This window comes from Strix uralensis, chromosome 1 (genome assembly GCF_047716275.1).
Source record: "Strix uralensis isolate ZFMK-TIS-50842 chromosome 1, bStrUra1, whole genome shotgun sequence".
NCBI classification, from domain to species: Eukaryota; Metazoa; Chordata; class Aves; order Strigiformes; family Strigidae; genus Strix; species Strix uralensis.
Window position 1 is genome coordinate 171,830,389 of NC_133972.1, and position 20,548 is coordinate 171,850,936.

A 20,548-nucleotide genomic window follows, 5' to 3' on the forward strand; every position below is an offset into this window, starting at 1 on the left:
CACATTACATAGCAGTGGTGTTGTTTTATACACTGATGGATATTTCAGTGCAGCAGCCCTGCATATTTAAATGCAGTAAGTACCTACCTCAGATTTTTTTTTTTTTTTTCAATTTTTTTCTTTTAAAAAGACTATTTAACTCTGAAGGGAACAGAACTGATTTTAGCCAATGAGGACAGAGATGGAATGGATAAAACTCCTAGTACTAGAATTAGAACTGCAACTTCTAATGTTTTCATTAAGAACAGCACTGGAAATAAATTGCTGCACAGAGAACTAATTAAAAAAGAACGAATAAATTCCACAGATGTAAATATAATACATTTTTTGCATCCATATGAACACTAGCTTTTATTAACTCTGGGTGATGATGTTTTTACATACATAAGTTGGTGATATTCATACAGATGGTGCCAGGGCTGAAGCACTGAATGGAAGTGTGCTTAACATGGTTGCTTCACTTACACTCTAGCAATAAATGCTAGCTTAATGCAAAAACTAATCCCATCAGAAAGAAGATATTTTAGTATACACAAGGGAGACTAAAGCACTTGGTCCCTGCATCAGAAGAAAAGGCTTGTGGCAGAAAAACGCAGACATGTCAGGAAATGCACTCGAATATTTGTAGATAAACTTAATACGTCTTTTAGATACTTCCTCATTTGGTCCTTGGCTGTTCATAAATAAGGGTAAGAATAACTGAGTTGACTTTCCCGATGATCTCTCTCACCATCCTTCTAGTGTGGGTGGGTAAAATATTCTGTCTATTGCAGGTTTGTTCCTTTTTCTACTGCCCAGGCAAGTAAATATGGAGTATTACAGGTGGGATTCTTTTCATCCAAATGCAAATGCTCCAGATCAACACAAGTCACTCTTATTTCCCTTGAGAGAGTAGAGCGATACAAGCACATCCAGAGGACAGTCCATCTCACCTTTAAATAATCTATTCAACAGCTCAGAAAAGTTGCCATTTACCATGTCTGTATCTATACGTTAGCCTGAAAGGGGGTATCGAGTTCAGGCTTCATTGTCTGAACTTCAGTGAAATGAATCCCACCTTGTTTGTTTTATATTTTAATTCTAAAATAAATTTTTTTGTGTTATCTTCCTTATTCTGTTCACAAGTTTTAATGGTTTGACTGATATATGTTCTCTATAAACAAATCCTCAGTGACCAGACAGATTAGTGTTGCAGCCACTAATATAAGGAAAAAAGCCTGTCTTCATAAAAATGTGCTCTGGAAGCAATAACATATTTTTAACAGATCTTGGATACCACAGTGACTGAGGTCTTCGACACACTTAACATAAAAGTGAAAAAAAAACAGTCTAGGCAAAATACAAGAGAGTAAACTGTAGGGAATTACTATGAATACATGGAATGGAAAGAGACTTTTCAGGTATCTTTATGTGTCTAGAGTTATTTGAAAAGCAGAATTAATTGTGGTAGTTACTGCACAGTCTTCTCTATTCAGCACAATCGAGATCTCCCAGTCAACAAGAATTAACAATGAATTTTGGCACTGATCACTGTCTTTTTTCAGAATGATGTTACTGGACATCATATTTAGTGTGACTGCACAGAAGCTTACACATCCTCACACACACCAAGCAGGAGGAGATCTTCTCCTCAGATACTGAAATTCACCCTTGACAAGGATGTGACAAAAAAAAATACCAAACAAACAAGCAAAGAAATAATAAATCTGTAAGAGTTATAGTCAGTTCTCTGCTTTGATCTTGACCTGCAGTTGCCAGCAGTTGGAAGGATCAGAATAATCTCAAATTACACGTTGCCAGGTCTCTCTTTAGAAGCCTTTTGCCTTCACTGCAGTGGATTCCTACTCGTTTGGAGGTGACAGATTTCTGCACCAGGACACCCCAGTCCACCAGTTTAAGTGACATCTAAAAGCACACACTTCCTCTAGATTTACCCCCCCTCAATAATGCTATATCACAACTGCATCTTGAAATAAACAACTCCTCCCTCCTCTGTAACAGATGGTGCTGTGCAACCCAGAGTACCGGCATATCTGTAGCGGCAGTAATGAAGTGGGAAATCTGGGCAAACCAGGGTGGGAGGGATCATGGCCACACAGGAGACCACTTTGCCTGTCATTCCCAACAATGAGGATGAAGGAGATATGAATCATTGTGAGAAGGATGGGAGCACTCATTGGTACATGTCAGGCTGTATTTTAGACCAACTTCTTCTTTTTTTCTTTGGTGAGGAATTAGCAAATATTTAAGGGGAAACTGTGAAGTTACTTAAAAAGCACTTACCTAATTAAACCTCAAATGCAGAAATCTATTCACTCAGACATGCACTCTGTGATGCTCACCACCTAAGGCTATACCTCAGCCATATGGCACTTTAATAGATACTAGCAAAGGGAGGCCTTTTTATATTTTAACAGATGCGTGCATGCTAGATACTGGGGTTGGAGCAGAGTGAAGAATGAAAGAAAATGTAAGGAAAGAGAATCAGGAAAGAAAATGTTCAAAGGATGAATTTTTATTGAACTCTTCCATTTCTGATCAAAACAGCTTGTTCCTTTCCTAGAAAGAACTTCTGTTGTTTCCAAACCCTTGGACTCAGACTCACTGATCACAAATCTTTTCACAGCAGAGTTACTGTGTGAGGGTTGTCCTTACAGCAGAAATGCCACTAATGATTTCAGAGTTTGCTGGCCCAACCAATAATTACATGAATTTAGGAGTAGGATTCAAGTTTTTATAGTGTTTCTTCTGCTGTACCTTCCACCCTCCAAGGTCATGCCCACAGTGTATATTACAATCTCAACAAGTTTGGGCTGTATCAAAAAATGGCTAGAAATCTTCAGAAGAGAAAGCCAGTGCTGGAGCATGCTGCAGAGCAAGCATGGTAAATATAGACTCCATGTAAAGACTTGGAAAAGAGAAACTTACTTGAAAATATGTCATTTGTTGGAATATCTAGTTTTCAGATAGGTCCTGATCTTGACTGCAGTTTTAATTCCAGGTATTGCATTCCTAAACTAAGACTAACAGCCAGAGGGACTGTAGGGCTAAAGTAATATGGTTCCATTTACATTATGATTGCTACATGGTTTAATGTTTTCCAAATTTGTTTGGGTGGCTGCTGTTTCCTCTTCTGGAGCAAGTGTCACGGACTTAAGATGATCACGGCTTTGGTGTCTGAGCCAAAATGGTACGTGATAACTGTCACACCTTCCTATCTTTGCCTTACAGTACCTCCAAAAATTCCATTCCTTTCATCATATGCATTTGTTTCCCACCTCACAGAGTAAGTTTAATTTGTCTCAAAAGTCCTGTGGGAACTTGGTGGCAATACTTTATCCTCAGGGGACTGGTAGGGACCTTGATCTAGAGCTATGGGAAAGCACAGCATGCAGAGCCACTGGGTTTTGCACTGAACAGAGGAGATTTGGAATTAGCAGCAGTGTGGCTGCATCATTCAGCATGGCGCTCTAGATAATTTGCTCTGCTAACATTACTGTACTGATTCCGGGACTGTATCACCCAGGGTTATATATCTACAGCAGTGCAGATATTCTTGCTGCAAGGATACACAACATGCAAAATATGCTATATGGGCTCTTGGCAAAACACAGTGTGTATTATCTTGTTTTATAGAAACTGTGATTACACAAAATGTATTAAATATTTACTTAATCAGTGATTTTTTACTATTTGTTCCACCTTCTCATGTCCATCTGCGTACCATAAAAAACAATGTCCTGTGAATGTATTCTCAGAGCATTAATTTTTTGAGAAACTCTCTTGTTACTTTAATTCTTCATCTGAGCTCTTTAGGATGAAAATTATAATTAATGTATAGGTTTTGTTTCATTATTATTCATGAATCTGTGATAGTTCAGTGTTTTACAAAGGCAAAGCTGGATGTTTCCAACAAAGCACAACTTTCATATTGGATTCTACTGACTGTTAACTCCAAGAAATAATAAACAGAAATGTATTAAGCTGCTTATGTTTATTTAAAGTTTTATTTCCCAACTGTCTGTAGATCTATGTCAGACCTGAATGCCTGTGTGGGAAAATCAGATCTACTCGTGGTTGTCACCTTGTAGGTTTTTTAATGAGCCCAGGAGGTCATGCTAGACATGTTATCAAATTATATATCTTTAGATCATTATCAATTCTTATATTAAAATTGCCTTTCACCTATCACTTTGAAGACTTTTGACTGGAGCTACGTTGTTTATTTGTTTTGGTTTGGTTTATTTCACTTGTGTTGGTGGAAAATCTAGAGTTTCTCTCCCAAACATTCATGATTTTCTGTCAGATTTATTTACAACCCTAGCTTCTGAATGGGGTAGCATTGGTATGTATTAACACATCTGACTACTATTTTCTGCCTTCCTTTGCTTCAGCCTGGATCCATTTTTTTGCCTGACATCAGACTTTGCTAAGAGATGGAAAAATCATTGCATTCTCCAGATAAAAGGAAATACTGAACATGCTGTTCACTCCTTCCAGAATTTTCTGAATAATTAATGATATAAAGGCAGAGATTATTTTGTGAATTTGCCCAGTGACACAAGGTGGACTCTTCTTTCAGTCATTTCCACACATGGGATTTAGTTTCTATGCCCCCACATAGAAAGCAACGGCAGACAGGTATGTCCCTGAATGGCCTAACTGGCCAGTCCTGTTTTGATTAAGTAGCACTCAGTAATTGAGAAAAAATTGTCATGGATCAACCATACACAGGGGTAAGATATTCCTAAATCCAGTGTGGGGCTGATGCAGCCAATAAGTTTCAGCAATGTGCTTGCTTTTTTGCCTTACAAATACATTCATTTTTTTTCTCAGGATTCTTTTCATTGATCTTTTCTAGCTTGTCCAACATCATGCAAACAAAAAGGAAGAATCATTTCCAACCTGAGAGACAGAAAGCAGCTGTGATAAACCCTCTGCTAGAAACAGGAAAGCAAGCAATATTGCGGGAAGTGTTGTACCATCTCTGTGAGGTTGACTGTAATACTGCTGTAAAAACAGTGTCTGGTTCTCACACTAGAAACATTTTACACTTAATGTAATTCGGTTTATGGCCCCAATCCACTGCAAGATTGGTGTAAAATGGCATTAAAGTTAATGAGAATCAGGCCTAGGGATTCTAATATTTGCTTTCTACTGTGCTTGAAATTACTTCTTGGTTTTACAGCAATGTTTAAAAGTCACTACAGAGACATTATAAATAAAAAGTCCTGGGTCACATCCATCCATCCATCCATCCATCCATCCATCCATCCATCCATCCATCCATCCATCCATCCAAGAGAAATGTAACGCAGCAGTTGTTGCAGAGTCTAGACCTTGACTGATTTACTAGTAGAATTAATTTGACCTTTTAAATTTAGATGTTGATACAGTACGTTCTCTAAATCCATGTCTTTCAATCATTTCAATTCAACAACAATTTATTCAAAGGCAAAAGTTTTCATGAGCCTCATTTGGCATTTCTTCTGTGAGTAAAAAATGAATCAAGGCTAACAATGATAAACCTAAATAATATATATTGTGAATATGTTTCAAAATGCTGACAGAAAATATTTGCCCTTGCATGGAAGAAATGCTTGGGGAAAACAGAAACAGAGATTTCCTTTACCTTCAACTGTAATAACCTTTTTAATGACTTGTGAGCCATCTGATTGTTTGTGATGAAAACTCTGTTTCTGCTTATGTAAGGATTTTATTTATTATTATGGTAGTATTTGGCTTTCTATCTCCAAAATTGGTTGGAGCCCAAAGGAAGGTATTAAAAAAGAAATCCCAAATTTCTGATATTTCATCATTTCAACAGTTCCATTATAACAAATATCCAGATCTCTCAGGTACTCTCAGAGCTGTATTTTGCAGAAGTATTATACTTCTGTAAGGCTGGAGAGAAATATAATAGAAATCCAATAATACAAATTCATTGAGACCATCCTGCTGTTTGGAGGAGTGAAAGTCTGTATGACTACAAAAGAGTAGTTTCAATGAATGCAGATATTCTTTGCATATATCATTGCATTTTCTTACTAAAAAGTGACATTTTTACATAGGCCAAAATAAAACAAAACAAATACTTCAAGTATATTTACTACCATACATGTTTTGAAGGCAAAGAACAGCAAATAAACCTTCAATTAATCAAGGCGTTTGGAATATTTCTTGGAAAATGTGTTCAAAGTTTAGTGTTACCTTCCCTGAAAACCATATAAGACAACAGAAAACATTCAAATGACATGGTGAAGGAGATATACTAAACTTTATATATACCTATATATTCTTACTTTTTGTAAATTTCTTAGATACTTAAGGTTGGTGACTATATGGTATAAAAATTCTGTTGAAGTAAAATTTTGTAACATGGACTATTAATTTAGGATTACTGTAAATGTTAGAATATATGTCACATGGGAATCTCTGCACAGCTCAATGACAAAATTATACGCTCCAGGTTTGAGGCATCTTCAATATAGTGGAAAAAGGATACATAGAAATCCTAACAGGAAAGAAAAGATCATATTCAAAATATAAGCTGACCTCCACAGTCCAGAAAAAACATACAAAGGCTATAATATAAGCCCTTACATAAAAATGGAATAGATCTTTTGAAAACCCAAGCAATTCTGATTCACTACTCATACAGTTTGAAATATTCAAAATACACCTAAATATAATTATTTAGCTTGGGATAATTGTTTTGGATAAGCATTACAGAGGATGTTTTAAGAAAGGACTTGAAGAAGAAAGGGGAATAGACTTCACTTTCTTTCCCCATCCAGGGATCAAGATGGCAGAATTTCTTTCCTGATGACATTGTGCACTTCAGGCCTTGAAACACAAAGGTTGACAATTATAATTTCTATTTAAAAGTTGGTGTGATTTGCTCCCCTCCAAAATATGCTAATCAGCTCTTGAAATGCATAACATATTTGTGTAACTTGGTGGCTTCTCATTTTTCAAACTTCATAATCAGGACAGAAATTCCAAGTATCGCTATTCTTTTGCCTGATACTTTTCTCTTTTTCAAAAGCACTGCCAGTGGAAGAACTACATTTCCTTTGTAGAACCTGTTTCAACTACATGAGCTACCCTCACCAACATCACTAGGCCATCACACTGTCACACTTCAACATATTCATGAAACATTATACAAAAGAAAATCTAAATATTCCTTCACCATCACATCCATCTTCTTCTGCCATATGCCATTTCCCTTCTCATATTTGCATTTGAAAGCCTTCTACTGTATTACATTCATATCATATTTGAGTAAGAGACCACAGAAGAGACAGCTTGAAAGAGAAACATCTGTCATGGGCTCTGGTGTAACATGCTAGATGTGGCTTTGTGGAGTTGACAGTTCGTTTGGAGTTGACAGGCATGTTTTTGCTACTTTCACTCACTTTTCTGCATTGCTTATGCTGTGCCATGAAGCCTTGATACCCCATGTGTTTTTTTAGCCCATGGACACTAAATATGTACTTTGTTCTACCATTTATACAAGCCATGTCTGAACATAAATGAAAACTCACCGGTCTTAATGATTGGAAGGAAGTCTGATTATTACTTTATCTCTGAAGAATATAACTCCCTCTCTACTACTCTTATTTTAGGCATGGGATGGGCTATCAAATGCAGAAAGACCTCATGGAACCTGGAGTGACAAACTTGAAACTGGAGACTCCAGGTCTCGCTTCAGCATTTTGTAACAGGGAACACCTACAGTGATAGACAAGTTTTAGTGATGTTCTGCCAAGAGCTACTGCTGCAAAAATTGATTTAGAATCATAGAATCATAAAATCAAATAATATCTCAAGTTGGAAGGGACCCATAAGGATCATTGAGTCCAACTCCCTGCTCCTTACAGGACAATATAAAACTAAATCATATGACTAAGAGTGTGGTCCAGACACTCTTTGAACTCTGACAGGCTTGGTGCCATGACCACTTCCCTGGGCACTGTTCCAGTGACTGACCACCCTCTTAGTGAAGAGCCTTTTCCTAATGTCCAGTATGAACTTCCCCTGACGCTGCTTCATTCCATTTCCTCATGTCCTATCACTCTGTCACCAGAGAGAGGAGATCAGCACCTCCCCTTCTGCTGCCCCCTTGAGGAAGTTGTAGGCTGTGATGATGTCACCCCTCAGCCTTCTCTTCTCCAAGCTGAACAAGCCAAGTGAGGTCAGCCTCTCCCCATAAGTCTTGCCCTCAAGACCTTTCACCATCTTGGTCACCCTCCTCTGGACACTCTTATACTGAGGAACCCAATACACCTTCTTATATTGAGGCACGTCACTCTGAGGGTGATAAGACACTGGCACAGGTTGCCCAGAGAAGTTGTGGCTGCCCCCTCCCTGGAAAGGTTCAAGGCCAGGTTGGATGGGGCTTTGGGAAACCTGGTCTAGTGGAAGGTGTCCCTGCCCATGTCACGGGGGTTGGAACTAGATGATCTTTAAGGTCCCTTCCAACCCAACCCATTCTATGATTCTATGAAAACTGCACACAGTACTTGAGGTGGTGCCCCACCAGTGCCGTGTAGAGTGGGACAATCACCTCCCTCCACCAGCTAGCAGTGCTGTGCTTGATGCATTCCAGGGCACAGTTGGCCCTTTTGGCTGCCAGGGCTCACTACTGACTCATATTCAACTTGCCATTGGACAACAGGGGAACAGTGCATGCCACTACAGTCATTTCCAGCTAATATTATAAGCTATGCATGAGAAAATATTGCTGAGGACAGTAACATCAAATCCATATGGGGGAAGAAATTTCCAGATGAGAAGTAAGGATAAAAAGCTCTTAGACCTTTTGAAATAGATCCTCAAGCCCACATTCCTCTATGCCTTATTCCAAGGATTTAAGTGTCTGAAAACCTTTCTTATCCTACGGAAAACCTCCAAAATCCTGCTGGATGAGGATGTGAAGTGACTCCCAGTGTCTCCTTAAGGCTGTTTGTGATTTTTAAAATAAGTGCAAATTGTGGGATTCTTTCCTCTTCTTTTAATAAAACATTTGGAATGAGGAGAGAACAGTGTCTATTCTATTTTCTCTTAGCAGTGTCTTGTTACATATAACGTTATTAAGAATGATAAAGTGATAATGTTGAACATTTTAATAATGTAATTAGAAACCTGAGAAAGTATGAGAAATGTATAATCTATATAATTCGTGTCCAAATTCCCTCAGTTCTGCTGCTGTTATTGCTTTGTGTAGCTTCATCACAGCAGACTGCATGGTCTGTGTGAACTCTACCTTGGCACAGAGTGGTCAAGACTTACTTTGAATTCTTCTCATTTGTGAGAATAAATGAAAACTCATTGGATTTTAACATTAAATCTCACTGTTAATGGTTTGGATTTGTATTTGGTTTGTGTTCAGTTTAGAGAAGGAAGGCATGTTTTTTTAAAATGACAAATGAGAAAAAGAAAAAAAACCTAAAACATTAATTGCAGCTTGAAATTAAATTGTTTGGGATATCTCACTCAAATTCCCTTTTGACTATTGAGTCAGTGAAGTTGTAAAGATGTGGAAAATGCTGCGTTACAAAACTAATATCTTTTTTATTCCTATTCTGGTAGCTGAAAGTACAGTGATCAGCCTTGGAGTACAAGACAGGGATATGTGGTTTGTTTTAGATCTTTTGAAAGAAGCACAGCGGTTCAGCTTTTGATTTCAGCTCTGAAAAAAAAAGACTTGGGTTTATTGTGTCTGCAGCATTGCTCAGTCCTTCTGGTGCCAAACATCAACTAGCCGCAAAGTTCATTAAAAACCAATATCCTATCATGAGTGGTTACATCAACACCCAAGCTGAAACTAGTCAGCTATGGGAATTTTTTTTTTCTTTTTTTTACAGCAAACCCAAAAAAAGACAGGAATTTAGTCAGATGAATATTTCATCACCTGGTTTACTCCTCCACTTTGAACACAAATTGTTGCTTAAGCAGGACTAGAAGGCAGGCACCACCTACAGAACTTCCCCAGGCAGAAATCATATGTATTTTTTGAAGTTAAACAGAAATAGGACAGTGACATTTTTTTTCCGTTTTGTTCCCTTAATTGCCAGACAAAGTGCAATTTTCTGTTCTGTTCTATCAACCAGATGCCCTTGTCATCCACCATCATACTACAGTAATGGAACTTGACGTCCTCTTTGTTGTTTCTCACTGCATTTATGTGACTCACTGTGCAAAATAAAAATGTACTAAGAATAGCAGAGGTTGTGTTAATGGCAAAGCTATGAAATTCCCTTCATCTAATTGCTTTCAGATATTTTTTCAGTGCTAAGGCTCTTGAAGTTTTCTTGATATGCTATAAGCATTCATCCATGAAGCTATGTACCAGCCAACACATCAATTTCAGTAGAAATCCTGCTAGGGTAAAGTTTTCGAAGGTACTTTGGCATCTAAAGGAGTAAGTACGGGCCTATGCAAACTTCCCAAAGATATGAAGGATGCAGAATTGCTTTTGAATACTTTACTTTACACAGTTGAAGAGCTGTCTAGAAATGACAAATGGCAACAAATCACTATGGAGCATTACAAATCAGCTGAAGTTGTGGTCCTAACCGCTTGAGGCATTAGAGTATTACAAAAGGTTAAAAGGAGAGGAAGTAACTGTGTCGTTTTTGAAAACAAACTACTCAGGTAAGTATGAGAAATGCCTTTCATTTGTTTAGAACTAAGAAAGTAAATCAGCCATTCCATGTCTTATTTACAGCTCTACATCAGTAAAAACCTCAAAACATTTATTTGTGAGGCCAGTCCAAGACTGACAGTATAATTTTACTTAGTAAGATATGACATACTGAAAGAATAGAATAGGAAGAGAAGGGAAGAGGAAGAGGAAGAGGAAGAGGAAGAGGAAGAGGAAGAGGAAGAGGAAGAGGAAGAGGAAGAGAAGAGAAAAGAGAAGAGAAGAGAAGAGAAGAGAAGAGAAGAGAAGAGAAGAGAAGAGAAGAGAAGAGAAGAGAAGAGAAGAGAAGAGAAGAGAAGAGAAGAGAAGAGAAGAGAAGAGAAGAGAAGAGAAGAGAAGAGAAGAGAAGAGAAGAGAAGAGAAGAGAAGAGAAGACTTATAGTGATCCTCTAGCACAACTGATATGTGTCCTCTTTTAAAGTTCAGATCACTTTTTCTCTTTACATCAAAGTAGGTGCACAAATGCCAAAATAGGACAACAAATACTGAAGCAATACTGAGAGACAGACTGATGGGAAAAAATGAAACGTGTAATGTCTTTAGTTTTCCCAAGTCATTTTGGAATGTGGTAAGAATGTGCAACAAGAGGCAAATGTAAAATTAGAGGTGGCAAGTTGATCATTTAGAGCACAAAACAGAATGAGGTCAAAAGATGTGTGGTGATGGAATGACTGGTAAGAGGAAAATACTCTCCCAAACAAGAGAAAAAGATTGGGAGTTTTATTATGCAAATTCAATGATACGGTAATGTAGTTAAAAGCATGTAAAATAATTATATTTTACCAAAGTTAATTTATAAGTTCAAATTAATTCAGAATTGTATAGAAATACAAAATAAGAACAAACATTGTACTGAAAAGATGTATTCAAAATGACTGATGAATCCCACACTGTATATCTGGACTGTGAAACCCACTGCCCTATAATGCCATTCAGATCTTAGCAAAGCAATTGGCTAGAGGTGTAGGTAATAATGTTATCCACCTTCCTTCAAAAACATTCAAAAGAAATTTGAAAGGATATCACACCCTCAGCGTTAATAGTTTTAAAAGCCAACTTTGGGAACTAGAGATTAGTATGAAATAATAATTTGGTCAGGCTGGGGGAGGAAGTATTTTCATTTTATATTTAGAGTAGCCTGCATTTTATTCTGAATATCTGCATCACAGCTCAGTGACGCTCTTCTTCGGTGTTTCCCAACTAACTCGAGCCAAGGATGTTATAGGCTGAAGAGTAAGCATAAAAGTTGACATGTAAATTGATAATGTTCTAGAAGAGAGGAGAGGTGAAAATCCTGCAGCAAGATACATTTATAACAAAACTAGACAAATCACTTCACAACAGCACCTCAGTCAGACAGGAGCCTCTCTCCGCAGCATCATGCAGAATGACTCTACTGTGGCAGTATGATGGCCTTATTTACCACCATTTACCACCTTCATGTCTTGTGAAGTTTGTATACATTCTTATTTTAAAGGATTTTTTTTTTCTACCATTTACCCTTATGTGTTGCTCTCGTAAGATTTTATGCAGGCCTGAGTGAGTCAGACATTACATAATCTCTTCTACCCTGAAATGGTGCACAACCCAGAATGGGAGTCACAGTGTAAGAAAAAGATACAAATTCAGTTATTTTCACTTTCAAAGGAGTTTGCAAAGAAAAGGCAAATTTCTTAAACCCAGAAATGATAGCCTCTGTTTCAATAGAGGCCAGAAGGTCTCCTCCACACATCTGCTTCCATAATCAATGTATGATTCCAGGTACAATGAGTTAATAAAAACTTTGCTTGAGTTAGGGAATGACATACTCAGATTTCCATCCCAGAGGAATTTTGCTGTGTTTTGGGTTTCAGGTGGCTACTGTAAGATAAAGTTTAAGAGTCCTTACAGGCATTTTGAAGACAGTGAATTAAGCCATGAGAAGTTCAAATGGCTCATGAAGAGCTGCACAACAAGCGGATGATAGAATTAGGTTTTTGACACAGAGGTGGATAATATAAAGCTCAAAATTCTGTTAAAAGAGCTGTTGAAGACAGTGACCCATGTATTTTAGTATCATTTTTTTGCATGCATTTAATCAATAATTAGACAGTATAGTGTTCCCACCTTTTATGCTGAAGTTGCCTACACTTATTTCAAGCTTGAGTTTATGCTCCCCAAGAGTTTATGTCCATTATCACACATTTTATCATAGATGCTTGATCACTGGTTATCTCTGAACAGCAGGAGGAATTAATTGGTTTTGTCAAAATCTTGGCATTTTTTCCCTTCTTTTTCTCTGTTTTGCTGACATCATTTTTTTTTCTTTTCTTCTTCTCCCAGGTTTGTAATGTGCTAGTGTATCCATTGCTCTAAATAACCTTAGCTTTAATAGCCTCGTTGATGATGCCATAAGGGGGCACATAACCATTTAAATGAGCTTACCCAGAATTACTAGCTGCGAGAAAAGTTTGAAACATCATGTGTATCTTTACCTCCCTTTCAACGAGGGTCATTCTTTGCTTGTTGATTATCACAGATCATCTTATTGAGATGCAAACTCAGTAAACTGATGAAACTTTACTTTTTTTTCCCTAATACTAAAATATTCTTTACATGCTTTGCTGAGAAATTCTAACGTAACCATTTTTCAAACAGGGAACTGATACTAGCAATGGTATTAAGAATATGGCTTTTGTCATTCATCTGAAAAATACATTTGGCCAAGATGCAAGGCTATATTTGCCTATGCTTACTGTAAGCATAAGGAGGTACACTTCTAAATTCTTTAGGAATTTAAAATTCTTTAGAAATGTCACCTGCATGAAGCATGATCCATGCAGTTGCTCCTGTCTTCATCCCACAAGCTCACAGGAAATACAGGCAAAGGGAATGCCTCTTCCATGCTTCCCTCATCTTCCACTCACAGGGCAAGAAACCACCCAAACCTTTGGGTTTCTCCAAAGCTTGTGGGCATGCACATCTGCTGCTAAAATCTGCTCTGAACATACAGACTATCATCTAGCTCAGCTCTCTGAAAAAAACAGGCCATAAGCATGCATAATTTGGTGTCCAAACACCAGCAATCACTTTTGACAATAACATCTCTGCACTTCAAGTCCTCATTCATAAAATCCAAGCAAAATGTCTTCCCACATAAAAGGGACATTTGGGATATAAATTCAGATCTGCTATGGTTAAGTGAGACATGTAAACTCACAATGAAGTGATTAATTTTACATTCAGAACAGGATTTGACTGGTGTACTGTAAATAACTCAGTCCTGTGACAACATGTTGGTGAAGATGTGAAGGACAAATGGTTGTTCACTGACCACTCACCATCCTGTGCGTAATGTCATGTGGATTAGATCACTGAAGTTTATATGATATGATAATATATACATAAGAACTGGAATAAGTTACATAAGCAGTATTAATTTTGATGTTTGCTAACCATTAAATATTTTTTTAAACTAATAGTCCTCTTAAAGTTCTATATCTTTGCATATATAGATTATACTCGCTTCACAGAAGACACATCCCTGAATTGTTACTGAATCCCATGATTATTTTTTCTTAACAGGTAAAATTTAAGTTATATATGTGGAAAAGTGGTAACTTTCAATGTCAAGTATTGTTTCATTTAAAGTACCACCAGTCCACACTGAAAGTCGAACTGTGAATGCAAAATGCTTCATTCAGACGTGACAGCTCTTTGGTTTTTTTTAGGTGCTTTACACCATGCCACACATTTTTGGGAACAGCCTATTTAAGTCCAAATGTCAAAGAGCTCCTCTGTACTTAGATTCCAATTTGGGAAAGGATTAGATCTAACTACGCAGCTGGCTGTTCTTCCTTTATGAGACTCATCTTGTTTTGCAGCCTACTGCTGAACGGTCATTGCTTCTCCCAGTGTGTTAGATATAACACGATAGGATGTGCCTTTAGGGAGTTCTTATGCTTCATGTTGGTGGAATCAGTTGCCACTGGAGGTTAGCCATTACAATGTATTAGTTTTGTCAAGGCTGCTTTAAAAATAAACCAATCAGTTTATTTCCATGGAGAAGCTGAGATACCTTTCACATTAGTGGCAACTTTCTTTTGACTTATGCAGAAGGTTCTCTGTGGTTTCAATATCACCATTCATATTTCATTTAATCTAATTGATTAATGTAGGACTCATTGGCCTGATGCTTCCCAGTCTCTGCTCTGACCTCTGCCTCCCTGGTGCTGCTGAGCAGGGAGAACAGGAGCACTGTAAGGAACAGATGCTCATAGTGTCACCAGTTGAGATCCAAAGGGGATTTTTGCATCTATGCTCATACTGACAAGGCTAGACGCCATTTTTTATTGTATACTGCAGAGTATCTACAGGCTGGGCAAGTCCTTGGGTGGAGATAGAGAAGCTGTGGCAGAGATGGAGCCAAATAGGAGGTGGTTACAGAGCCTGACAAGTTTTGCAGTTTCCATAATGGAGGAGAAAGAGGAAGAAAGAACAGAAAAAAAGTGGTGCACCACCCACACAGAAAACAGGAGGACTTACTTCAGGTAAATTAGGGCAGAAGGTTGCTTGGGAGTATGGCATGGCTCTAATGTTCTCTTGGGCTGAGTCTTTCTGGTCTAAGCGTTCCAGGTAGTCATAGTAACTCTCCTCAGGTGACACTTTGAACTCACACTGAAATGACACAGCAGATTCTCAGCTGCTCTTAAAAGAGGGCTCAGTTGACTGTGCAAGGTTCAGGACTGTTAGAAATGGGCAGCATGGATGAGGCCACCCTGTTTTGGGGAGAAAATGAGTTTAGCTGCAGGGACACAAGCCGTACTTATCTTGAAAGCCCAAGGATAGTTCCTGGCCAGGTATACTTCCTCCTATGGCAAGAGCCTAAGAAGAAATCCTAAAGAATAATTTATAAGGCATAAGGGACCCATAATGCATATTTTGTATGCCATTTGGTTCTCTGTCTCAGAATACATTTTCTCTGCACTGTACAAGGCAATAACAGAGCCCACAGAGGTACCACAGCTGCTGGTGATACTACCATTGTCATGCATGGCCAGCACTGGGAGGATGTCTCCACAACGCAAGCTGTAATTGTAAGGCTTGGATTAAGGCCAATCCCATGTGAGATGTACCAGTTGCGTGTCTTGGCTGGCATCAGGGGAAAAAAAAAACCAAAACCAAAACCAACAAACCCAAACACAGTATTTTGCAACCTTTTGAAAAAGTATCTTTGTGACATCAGAGATGGGGAACTGCACAACGCTACTTCCCAGGGTACGCTCAACCAGTATCTAAGGTATTTCACCATTCCAACAAATATGACAAAGGTTATTTCGTTTTGTTTTAATACACAATCAGACCTTTTTGAACAAAATAACAGGACAGACTGATATGCCCATATGACTCTTTCACTCTCTAGGAAATGGTCCTACCAGCATCTTCAAGGGAGGGCCATTAAGTAGCAAGCCAGCAGGGACAGGACCACATGTGCCCTGTTGTCAGACTACCTCATCCTTTACAGCTCTAGCAAAAAGAAAACCCATGCCAGGATGAACTGTGTGAGAAAATGCAAGTTAATCAGTTATAGCAGTGTTGGACCATAGCAGCTGAGATCCTGCCACAGACAGGAGGGCCCACTGGCTAACAATAGTCTTCAAATGCATCTTCACATAAAGTTCTTTTATCTGCCTCCTGTGAGGAAGGCAAGTGAGCAGAAATTTAGCAGCACTTCTAAAGATGCTCAACAGAAGTCTTGTTGCAGAGATTTAGATGAAAGCAATACCACCTTCTCAATGCTAGAAAGCCCAATTCCTGGGAGGCCTTGATGGTTAAAGCTACCGATGACACTGGCCGTGCTGCTAATGTCATCTGGAGAGATGCCAAGTGCTAAATCCTTTCTGTGCCTCAAAGGCTTTAGTACCTGACTTTGAGAGGCAGCATGGAGTCTTGTATGACCTTAGGTGAGACACTTAATCACTTCATGAGTTTCTTGAGCTTTGATAACACTTTCTTCCTCACAGAGGAAATATGTGCACTTATATATATATATATATACAGGCATTTTTATCTGTCTTATATAAATCAGAGTTCAAATTCAGTATGTGAAATCGGGAGGATGTGAATGAGGATATGAAATAAGTGCTCTTGAAAGACACACTGTTTATACATTGAACCGGGATCTGGAGCAATATTTTTCTCTCAGCCTTGGAAAATGTATTTCCTCCCTGTTGTTAACTTTCCCCTCCTCTCCATGTAGCATTTCTCCTACTTCAGCCTACTCTGTATCAGTGTCAAGGAGAGTGGGGTGACCTTAGGTGCTCCCACTGCGAAAAGGGACAGTTTCAGGGCACCCCTTTTTACAGGCTGTGGATAACAGCAGTCATGGGGGCTGCACAGCTGTGGGTGCAGCAGAGATGATCCCCTGGGATACGGTGCTGGAGAAAGGAAGCAGGAGGCTCTTCCCTACTCCTCCCATGTGCTGGGTGTAGGATCTTGCCACAGCTCACCATTAAAATCAATACTGCACCTACACACAAAAACATGGGGCTTTTTGTGGGCACAAAGTTAAAGCTGGGTTTGCCAAATTAATAAAGACAAAAATAACTTTTAATTCTTCTTCTGTCTTCCCTTCTGATTAAGCCTGGGAAAGTTCCTAGTTGTCTCTTAGAAATCAGTGTTTAATTTTATTTAGCATGGGAACTTACAGTCTTAATTAACCTCATAGTTATGCCTCTCATTATAGCTGTCCTTCTGATGTCCCAGCTTAGACCCCCTCATGATGTGTCTTCTTCTGAGACACTGAAGAAGAAGGAAGAGCTGAAGAATCTATTCTGGTAAATGAATGCACTTTTAAATAAGCAGATATACTATGAGAGTTAAGATGCTAAAATTTCATCTTAGTGTCTGCGGACAGGAGTAAGAAGAAAAACATATTGTAGGATGTACCAAAGTTGTGTGGCTGGTGGACTTCACTATATATCATCTACATAGCCATGGCTTTGTTTTTTCTAGGCAGCAGTGCTTTTTCTCTGCAGTTCTTCCCTGAAAATCTTGCATTAATCTACCTGTATTTTTAGACATTAAACATGAAATGTTATGATATTAAATTTTACAGGTTGCATAGTTTTATTTTTTCTCATCCTTTCCCTTGTGTTACTTGGCTGGAGAAGTATTAAATTTTTCAAGGGAAAATGCTTATGTCCTAGTATTTGAAGGACGTATATAAACAAGAAGGCATATCTAGAGGTTACCACTGGGCTTGAAAGATTTTTTTTTCTGAATTTGTGGAGGAACAAAAATCAAGATCTGTTAACAACAGCAAAATGGCACTGGGTTTTTGCCAAAAATAAAAATTAAACTAAAAGAAGCAGGAGGATAAATATTTATGCTTTGATGTTTATAAAAGCAAATAGAGGAAATTGGAAAGTTAACCAACTTTATTTCCATTTCAAATTTCAAAGTTAAGAAATGAAAGAAATTAAAATTAAACTGGAGAATTCAGCTTGACTTCAATTTTTACATTTATTTTGTAGTCTTCTAACAGCTTTTTTTTTTTAAACTTTGTTTTGACTTGATCTTATTTTTTTTTTTTTTCTGTTTGTTTATTTAGATCTACTTGACACTAAAAATGCCCAGGATTTGCATAAATGTTGGCATAACAATTGATAAAAATGAAAGACTATTAAATAATGGGATCAGTAGGATCCCATACCAGGAAAAACCCAGCTTGAGTAAATTAAGGAATTAAATTACAAAAACATACTTTTCCTCCTAGCTTTCACCACCACAATGTGTCTGGGGGACAGATTCATACAGGTGTTAAAAACCCACCATAATTTCAGCCATTTAAAACCAGACCAGGTATAAACGTGATAACCTGTTACATATTGAAGTTCAAAAACATGATACAATTCTAGTGATAGTAGTGGGCATTTTCTTGGGCTCAGTCCTCCAAATTGACCTGTGAATGATCCCTAGTTTTAAATTCATTGCACCATAACATTTTTTAGGTATAATCTCTATTACTTGTTTCTGCACTCACTGGAATTCCTTCAGATAAATGTATTTTTTCCTGTGCATGAGTGTAATTCTGTAGTTTGATGTGTCAGCTCCAATGTTATCAGGAATCTTTTAAATAAGTATTTGCTACAGAACTCCTCTTGACACCTCCCAAGCTGCTCCAGATGTCCTACAAACTATCTTCACTACATAATTAAAAAAGCTGACACCTTTTCTCAACAGCAGCCTGCTTTAAACATTAGCGTACTATTTTCATAACTCAGTCTTCCCTTCCCCAGTGAAATCAGTATGAGTTTTGCCATTTATTTCCATGATCACAGGACCTGGCCTGGAGGCCTGACCATGGAGATCTCATTCTGGGTGACATCTGATCCATGCTCTAACACTGCAAAAAGATATGGTGCCCTAAAATTCAAGCGTATCTGGGAAGTCCCCATTAATGTCGCTTCCAAAGTGTCCCTCCTCTAAATCTTAGGTCCTTAAACACAACATCTGTCACAGTTGGCTCCACTAAATAGACAGCAGCAGCAGTTCCAGGTCAAGGGATGGGGCTGGAGACCAACATGATTCCTAAGTGCTTTAAAGCTTCACTATGCCCTGGATATTTCATGGCAGGTTATATACTGCATGTTGTCCTCTCTGAGATAAACCAGAAATGCAAGACATTTTGGTTTTAATTTCCAGACACCAGTGGGGCTTTTTTGTGTTTGGGTTTTTTTTTTTTTTTTTTCCTTTTTTACAACGAGATAATCTAGGATAGGTAATAGCAATGAAACCATCTTTTAGCTGCTTCATGGGTACCCCTCAGCTTAGACATGAATGACATTGGATAGAGGTGAGATGCTCATCTTGTCCCCATAGATGCTCCAAACTCTAATTGTTTCCAAGAGGTTAGCAAAATGCTGATCAGCTGATGGCAACTATGATGGTGGCATTAGGTGTTTGGAGGAAGATTTTCAAAGGTACAAAATCACGACCTCTTTCTTAGTGAAAGCCAATGGGATATAGCATTTTATACCTGCTTTGGACCTTTGAAAGGCTCTTTTTTCTCCATTAAAACAATTGTCTTCTGGCTGACTCACTCTGTGAAGATCTCTTATCCAAATAAGCCCAAAAACTCAGCAGAAACCCACACTGCTAGACAAGTTCATGGTTATGCATCTGTGAAAATAACAGGGACTCCAGGTGTTATCCTGAGACCACCAGCGTATGTCAAACAGCACCTAGGCAAATGCATCAATTACAGACTGAAAAGGGAAAAGACTGCATGATTCCTCCTGGACCCCAAAGCCTTTTGGGCTGGAATATCCATCCATATTTCCATTCCCTCTGTTCCTACCTGAGGTATTACTGAATTCAAGCTAGCTTTGCAGGTAGCACAGCAGTAATAACCAATGATGGAGAGCTACAAAGTTATGTGAAGAGAGCACTTGCAAAAAACATAATCCTGGAGAAATAACAGTTCCCCTATATCACTTAGTAAACTTCAGGAATTTATTTTTTTGGTGTTTGTTGGGTTTTTTTTGGTTTTTTTTTTTTTTTTTTCCCAATGCATAAAGAAGATGCACAGTGTGTCATCCTGTATTGGGCATTCATTGGTTTGCACTCTTCCCCCAATTCCTAAAGAGTGTGCTTAAAGTGAGAAAGATATTGCATGAGTGGAGCGCTGGCATTTTTCCCAGCAAGAATCTGAGTACTGGCAGTTTTCCTGAAGTAAGAGGGACATTTCTATTTTGTCCCTTTCTGCTTCACTTTAAGAAGAATAAAAAAAGTGCGGCAATAAAAGGAATCAAGCAACCAACTAATCCTGAAGTTAATTCTACTTCAGAGTCTTGT

The 20,548-nt window shown here is 38.2% G+C and overlaps 1 protein-coding gene across 9 annotated transcripts in view; it reads right to left on the reverse strand.

The window, feature by feature from the left end:
* The window catches only part of TSNARE1 (t-SNARE domain containing 1), a 508,719-nt gene that overhangs the window by 12,033 nt on the left and 476,138 nt on the right, over nt 1–20,548 (reverse strand). The window lies entirely within an intron of this gene.